The sequence below is a fragment of the Fukomys damarensis genome, unplaced genomic scaffold, assembly GCF_012274545.1.
Source record: "Fukomys damarensis isolate Sample0158 unplaced genomic scaffold, DMR_v1.0_HiC HiC_scaffold_27, whole genome shotgun sequence".
Lineage (NCBI taxonomy): Eukaryota > Metazoa > Chordata > Mammalia > Rodentia > Bathyergidae > Fukomys > Fukomys damarensis.
Window position 1 is genome coordinate 29,643,335 of NW_022900939.1, and position 7,453 is coordinate 29,650,787.

Genomic DNA, 7,453 nt, shown 5'->3' on the forward strand with positions numbered 1-7,453 from the left:
ATGTAAAATGGTACAGCTACCATGGACAACAGTTGGGTAGGTTTTTTATGTTAAATATGAACATGACCGAGGATTTCACTCCTAGGAATCTACTCTAAGAAGGCTGTTCTGGGTGAGGGCCTGCAGCCTGCTGCTCATCTGTCTGCTGTGCCAGCTTTTTCGGCCCTGCTGGCTCTTCCGCTTCTGCTCAGAAATACACATATTCAACCACACAAAGATTTATATGGCAGTGTTCATAGTAACATTATTAACAGCCAAAACATGGAAAGCATTCAAACATCCATCAACTGATGGATGAACAAATAAACTAGTATATCCATGCAATGGGATATTATTCACCAATGAAAAGAAACAAAGCTACTACAAGATGGATGAATTTCAAAAACCTTGATACTAAGTGAAAGAAGCCAAGTAAAAAGACCACCTACTATATGATTTCATTAACAGGAATTGTGTACAAAGGACAGATCTGTAGAGACAGAGAACAGATCAAAGGTTGCCTGGAGTTGCTGGGGCAATGTAGCATCAAGGTTTTGAGGCAAATGGACGCACAATTTGAGAAGGATGAAAATGTCCTAAAACTGGATTGTGGAGGTGGTTGTGTAACTATATTTACTAAAATTTACTGAATGCTACACTTAAAATGTGAGTTTTATGTTATGTAAATTATAACTCAAAATTGCCTTTTAGAAAAAAACAGAATATATAAATTAAGAATGGATTGGGCCAGGAATTTGGCTCAGTGGTTTCGCTGCCTGCCTCGCAACAGCAATGGACTGAGTTTGATCTCCACTAAAAAAAAAAAAAAAAAGCATTATTTAATAAGTAGAATTGGGGATTTTGATAGAGTTTTTAAGGAAAATTATTTAATTTAAATCTTGTCTCATTTTTCACTCGTCAAAATAAGCGTAGTTGTATATTAGCCACACCAGAAATATCCATTAAATAAGTTAATAGTTAACTAATTCCAATATGGAGAAAAGCACAAAAGAAGTGGAAAGAAAAAATGAAAGCTATTTGACAGTAGAAAATGCTTATGTTTATCTGGCCACATAAGATATAAAGTTAGAATATAAAGGAAAAACCAAAAATAGCCAAGGGCTAAGCGAGGTGCGGGGAACACACCTGCGCCGGTGGAGAGGATGGGGTGGTGGGGAAAGCAGAGGCCCAGAAAGCGGCCAAGGTGGCATGGGCAGCAGAAGAGTCCGCGGGGACTCTGCAGGAAGGTGCTGTCCTCCCTGAGACCTCGGCCCAGAGGTCACCCTGAGCCATGAGATACCTCCCTGTAGGGCACAGCTTCCTCCGTGTCGCCCTTCTTAGCAAGCACATGCCAACATCCCTGTAGAGAGCCACACACATACACACAAACACAATACTGTGCACACACCACATACACAGCACAACATGTATACACAACAAACATCACACGCCAAACCAAATACACACAAACCATAAGGCATGTTACACACATACACATGCACGTACCAAATAACGTGCATACATACCACACACACCCTAACACACACAGACACCACACATACACACACACTAAACCACATTCACACGCCACACATGTACACACACATACCAAACTACATAAGTACAATGTACATGCACACCACACAGCACATATACCATATGTATACACACAACATACATTCCATAAACATATACAGTTGTACACCATGTGTGCATTATACACAGTACATATCACATATATGTACACACATATGCACGCTCCGAAGCAAATACACCATGCACATATACACAGTAAACAGCACATTCACGCATATATCATAATACACACACCAAATGACACAGGTCACAAGCTACACATACAGTAAAGCATAAACCACAAATACCACACATGACATACATACACATGTGCTCCGCAGCACACACATATACACACACTGCACCACACACAGTACACACAAAAAGCAAGGCAGTCTTGGCTAGCAACACCTGTTCCCACGCTGCAGAAGAGACAAGAGCACAAGGACCTAGGGTTGTGCTTGTAACACAGGAGGCTGAGGGAAATACAGAGTGATTGACGGAAATTCCTGCCTGACCCTCCTGGCCCACCCCACCTCCACTCATGGTCCATTGCGATCACAGACCCTCTTCCCAGACAGAGTCTTTGTTGCAAAGCACAGCACATGGCTGAGTCAGCGTGCATGTGCTGTCTGCATGTTCCTTGCAGGTGACAGGACTGGGAGGTGCATGTGGAGGCCTCACTTGACTTCTGAGGTGAACCCTTCTGGGTCCTTCGCTGGGCCCCACCTACCTCTGCTCAGCCCTGGACACTGCTGACTCTGGGCTCACCAGAGCCTCAGGGGACAGGCAGACCTTAAGGCAGCCTGGGCTCCTTCTGACCCAGGCCGGGTGCTCCTCACAGACTGTCAGCCTTCTGATGCCTTCACGAACTGTTCGTTACATGTTCTGGGCTTTTCTAGTTGTCCTCTCCAGGACAGTTGATCTAAACAACACCACCCACCACTATCAAAGTCCGAAGCTTTGTTTAAAAGTGGAAAACTGTTCAGAATGAGCACAGGCCCTTCAAGCTCCCAGCCAACCCACTTCTGAGGGACCAACTGTGGCTGGCAGTGAGCATTTCTGGCCCCTGGTTGGGCCTGCACAGACCTGAGAGCCTTCCATTCAGCATCTGCACATGCTCCACACCGTGGCAGGGCTGGACCTCCTGGATCCCCTCCGTGCTGCATCAGTGTCTGCTTTGCTGGAAGTCTCCTGTCCGATGACCCTGAACTCTCTCAGCCTCTCTATCCATTACAGTTCTCCATCCTCCCCTTCAGAGGACTGGCATCTGCATCTTTGTCCCAAGGCACCTGACCAGCAGCATCCATCTACTGTCCTCTGACGTGTAAGGCGGACAGGGTGGTGACGGACTGGTCTGCACGCCAGTCTGTCATCTGTTACCTAGGGCTGGAAGTCAGGCGGATGTGCTGCTTACTCGGGGTTTGATTGCAGTGTGGGATAGGACTCACAAGCCTCCTTACCCAGCCAAGGCCTGCAGAAGCATTTTTCAGGCATAAGCATGACTTCCGGGGTACTTGGGTGTGAATAAGAACTGCTCCGGATGCCAGCCTGCTCTGCCCTGCACGCCTCCTCCTGCCTCCAGGTAACAGGCACACGCATCAGCAGCTCTGCCCGTAGGCCGGGCTGGGTTCCCGTTGGGGCAGTGTGTGCCACCAGGCTCAGCACTTTCACACAGGCCAGGGGACTTGGTCAGGCGCTGTCCTGTATTAGGGCCCTGGAGGCCCCTCCAACAATAGAACTCAGCTTTTCACTCGGGATGGATTTGTGCCCATTTCTCCCCACCACCAAACAACACTCCACACACCAGACAGGCAAGCCAGTCTTTGACCACATCCTAACTACAGAAAGAGCTCTTGAGGGAAATTCTTTTTAGTCTCACATCACACATGTGCCTTCACATGGTGTCATAGACCTGGGAGGTCATGGTCGTCTGCGGCTGTAAGGGGGCCGAAGGACACCAAAACGGATATGCAGATTGTCCTCGTATTGCTCTGACGAATTACATGCTTGCCGTATTTTGTGAACAGCCCTGCATCCTCCCTGCAATCAAGCAGGGGTCTGGGCTCCAGTTCCTCCTTAAGTAGAACTAGAGTCAGGAAAGCCTGAGACTTCCAAGGACATTCAAGCCCAAGAGATGGCAGGCCAGCAGCACCAGAGTACACAAGGGTCCACAGCTACCAGGCCAAGGTCACCTAGGAATGTCGCCTCTCTGGACCAGCAGCACTGTAGGAATGGTCTGCTGCCCCTGCCCCTGTCCCTCCGCTGTGGGCACAGGCCCTATATGTCTTAGCAGGAAAGGGTGTCTTTTGAGGCCATCTTGTCTTACGCTCTGGCCTCTTTAAACTCCTGTGTAGCTCAGCGACTGTGGCTGAACTACAATTGGTTGGCTGCTCCACCTTCCCGAACGCCATCTTCTTGCCCCGTGCCATCGGAGAGTCCCATTTTAAAACTGTCCTCTCTCTGATGAGATCAGTGTGCCCTCAGGTCTCCACCCAGATGACTGGGCTGTTGGTTGGCTTTGCTTTGCTCCTGATCTTCTCTTTCTTCTGCAGCGCTAACATTAAATGATAGAAACTGGTGTTTTGAAGAATTTCATGTGGATGCCGCCCCACTGAGATCCTGTTCTACACCTCCCACTCCCCAAGGCCAGCCTGCTGGGACCTGGGGGACAAGTCTCAGAGCCCCTCCTTCCAGCCCTGTCCCTGTCTTCACTCAGCTTCCCTTGGAACCAGAACTTCTCGGGAGTCTGCCCTTATCTCCTGGCTCTTTGAAGTCGCTTCTTTATGACCTCCTCAGCCCCAGGGAGGTGACAGCATCTTGAAGGACCTCCTTGTCCTGTGGTGAAGGACAAGTGGTGTCACTTCTGACCTGAGCCTGTCCCCACCTGCTGGTCATTTGAAGCCCCTCAGGGAGTGGGTTTGGGTTTCTGTGGGACATAAGCTGCATTTTACACCCCCACGCCTCACCTGGGGCAGGTGGGACAGGGCCAGAAATAACCCCCAGGAACAAAAATGTGCCAGGTGAGAGATGTGATGACTGCTGGCAACACAACACATTCAGCATAAATCGGGATATTCAGCACCTTCCTTGTGTGATTTTTTTCATCCGAAAGGGAAATTTAAAATGTGGATTAAATATTCTACACTTATTTTTATCTGTGAATCCAATAAGTCTCAGACCCACATAGGGTCATAGACAACAGTACACACAAAACCCACACGTATCCCTAAATACAGACAAGGACGCTGCACTCCCCACACAGAGGTACAGAGATCAAAATATAGTGAATGCTGGGGGTCAGGGATTTGGCTCACTGCTTTCGCTGCCAGCCTCGCAAGCACAAGGGCCCGAGTTCGATCCCCAGTACCCTCCAAAAAATTCAGTGAATGCTTGAATAGTAAAAATTCACAACAGTAAAAGCCACATTGCCATTAACCCTCATCAGAACCCTCCTTGCTTTAACTACTCTTACCTCATCATTCCTGCCTCTCTCTAAAGCAGCTCTTATATTTCATGAGTATCTTCATGAGGTGTGCTAAAAAATACTGTTAACGTTTCTGCCCAGTACCGACAGACAGAAAGCCAGGCTCATTGAAAGATTACATCCTCATCCACCTCATTCACCACCTCTATCACCGTGCGACTTCCAGCCCTTCCCCAAAGTCAAGATGACCACGAAGGGGAGACCTGTTTAATTGATTCGGGACCTCAGGGCAGCCGTGACAGCACGTAGAGACACTCGCGAAAAAGGACTCCAAAACTGCTTCCGAAAGCAGCGAGGATGACAGGATAAGTGTGTTCAAAGGGAGGGGTTGGATTTTGAGGTACATTCATAGTACTGTAACCTTTATTGTAATAAAGATTTTAAATTTAAACACACATTATATTTTTCTATCACACATCGTACACACACACACACACACACACACACAGACTCACAGACAGCCCTGCACCACAGATACACACATATAACAACTCACACCCGGTGCCACACACCCTTTTCTTTCTTCCCAGGCTCCTAGGGAATGAGCCTCCCTGTGCGAGCCACTCTCTTAGCGATTCCTGTGTCTGGAAGCAGATGCAGCTCTTAGGATCTGGCCCCTCATGGCCAGGCATTGCCCACAAGCAGTGCTGCCTCAGCTCCCTGAGGCAGAGACAGGGCTGGCCCGGGACTAGAAGTGAGGACTGGGCGGAGGTTGAAGTGGCCAGACAGTGCCACTCAGGGAGGGCACATGTTCCAGGACAAGGAAGAGACCAGCCTGGCAAGGGAGATGCGGAGGCCACTTGGGGCTCTGGGCTCCCCCTGGGCACTGAGATCCACATGGAAATGTCACCCCGAGATGCCTGAGCAGAGCATGGCATGAAGAAAGCCATGCTTTCCCTCTCCAATGTTAGTGCTGTTCATTTTAGCTGTTGTACACTGTAATCTGAAGGAACACATGCAGGATTGTGATGTTAACAGATGTCCCTACATATCCTGGGAGAATGGGACCCATCGGTTTGTCACACCCTGCCAGGCACACACACACACACACACACACACACACACACACACCCAGAGGTGCCCCTCAACATCCATAGAGCATGGCATGAAGAAAGCCATGCTTTCCCTCTCCAATGTTAGTGCTGTTCATTTTAGCTGTTGTACACTGTAATCTGAAGGAACACATGCAGGATTGTGATGTTAACAGATGTCCCTACATATCCTGGGAGAATGGGACCCATCGGTTTGTCACACCCTGCCAGGCACACACACACACACACACACACACACACACACACACCCAGAGGTGCCCCACTCAACATCCATGTTTGCAGGATTTTGTTACCTGCCGGGTTTTCATTAGCACTGGCTGTTCCAGGAGCCTGGGGACCAGACAAATGGCTTAATTATTCCTGACAGCAACTTCCAAAAAGACCCATCAGCTCCTCAATAGAAAGCATCCAGTTTCTTCCCAAGATTCCATGAACACTCGCTGCAAATCATCCACTTGGCTACACCATCAACTGGGACCATCACCCAATCTACTTAAGCCCCACCTCAGATCAGACATTCCAGCCCTCAGTAAAATGCATCCTTGCTGTCCCCTATCTGTTGGGTTGATACCCTGACCAGTTACTTGGGGATGCCCAGTTGCCTGATGAGGGGACAGCAGGAACTGAAAGAATAATATATAAGAATGAACAATAGTCTATTGCTTAAGGGGGCAGGGAATGGACCTTTAGCTCTCCCCTGGCTAGAGACCATCTGATCTTAGCTCTGTCATGGCTAAGAGCACAGGCACTGGATTAGTCAGTGTTTATGATTATACTGCATAGCAAGGGGACGTGAAGGCAGATGGAGGGCATCGGAAAACTAATGCACTTGATGAGCCAGGCTTGGAAAAAGGCAGTAGCTATGCATATTTTTGAAGGCTAGACCACAGTTAACAAGGCACCAGTGCTATCTTGCACGGCATAGCTAAGGAGCCACCTCTTATCTAGCTAACATTTGATTTTGGACAATGATTGCACAGTCATAATTCCTCAGCTGCAGGTCATTGAGACCTCAGTTGGAACAATTGGCACAGGGAAGTCTGTCTCCCTAAAGGTGAGTTAGCAATTCACACTTACACCTTGGAGTAACTCATAATCTTAATCAGTAGCCGAATTCTTATGCCAAATCAATAAGATCTAAAGCCTGTTCAGTCTGGTTTCAAGCTTGTCTCCTACATTGCACCATGCATTCTGGGGCACCATGCACCCCTTCCCATGAGAGCAGGAAACACCATGTCCCTCATCCATGGTGGTGTTTGTTGGTGAAGGCTGGGCTCCGGCCTCCAATACCTGGAGGGAGATAATGAGTGCTTGTCATTATTTCCTTACAAGTTTCTTATTTGCTAATTATTTTTAAATC

The 7,453-nt window shown here is 48.2% G+C and overlaps 1 long non-coding RNA gene across 9 annotated transcripts in view; it reads left to right on the forward strand.

Annotated features, from left to right (window-relative positions):
* The window catches only part of LOC104850573, a 30,912-nt gene extending 25,492 nt beyond the window's left edge, over nt 1–5,420 (forward strand). For 4 of the 9 annotated variants that reach the window (XR_002024814.1, XR_777010.2, XR_777008.3 and 1 more), the window contains one exon: nt 2,204–4,711. This is a non-coding gene — a long non-coding RNA (uncharacterized LOC104850573). Of the gene's footprint in view, nt 1–85; nt 163–2,203; nt 4,712–5,122 lie in introns of those variants that run through there. The other 5 variants (XR_777016.3, XR_777011.3, XR_777014.3 and 2 more) reach the window with 5 other exon arrangements.
* The last annotated feature ends 2,033 nt before the right edge of the window (nt 5,421–7,453 follow it).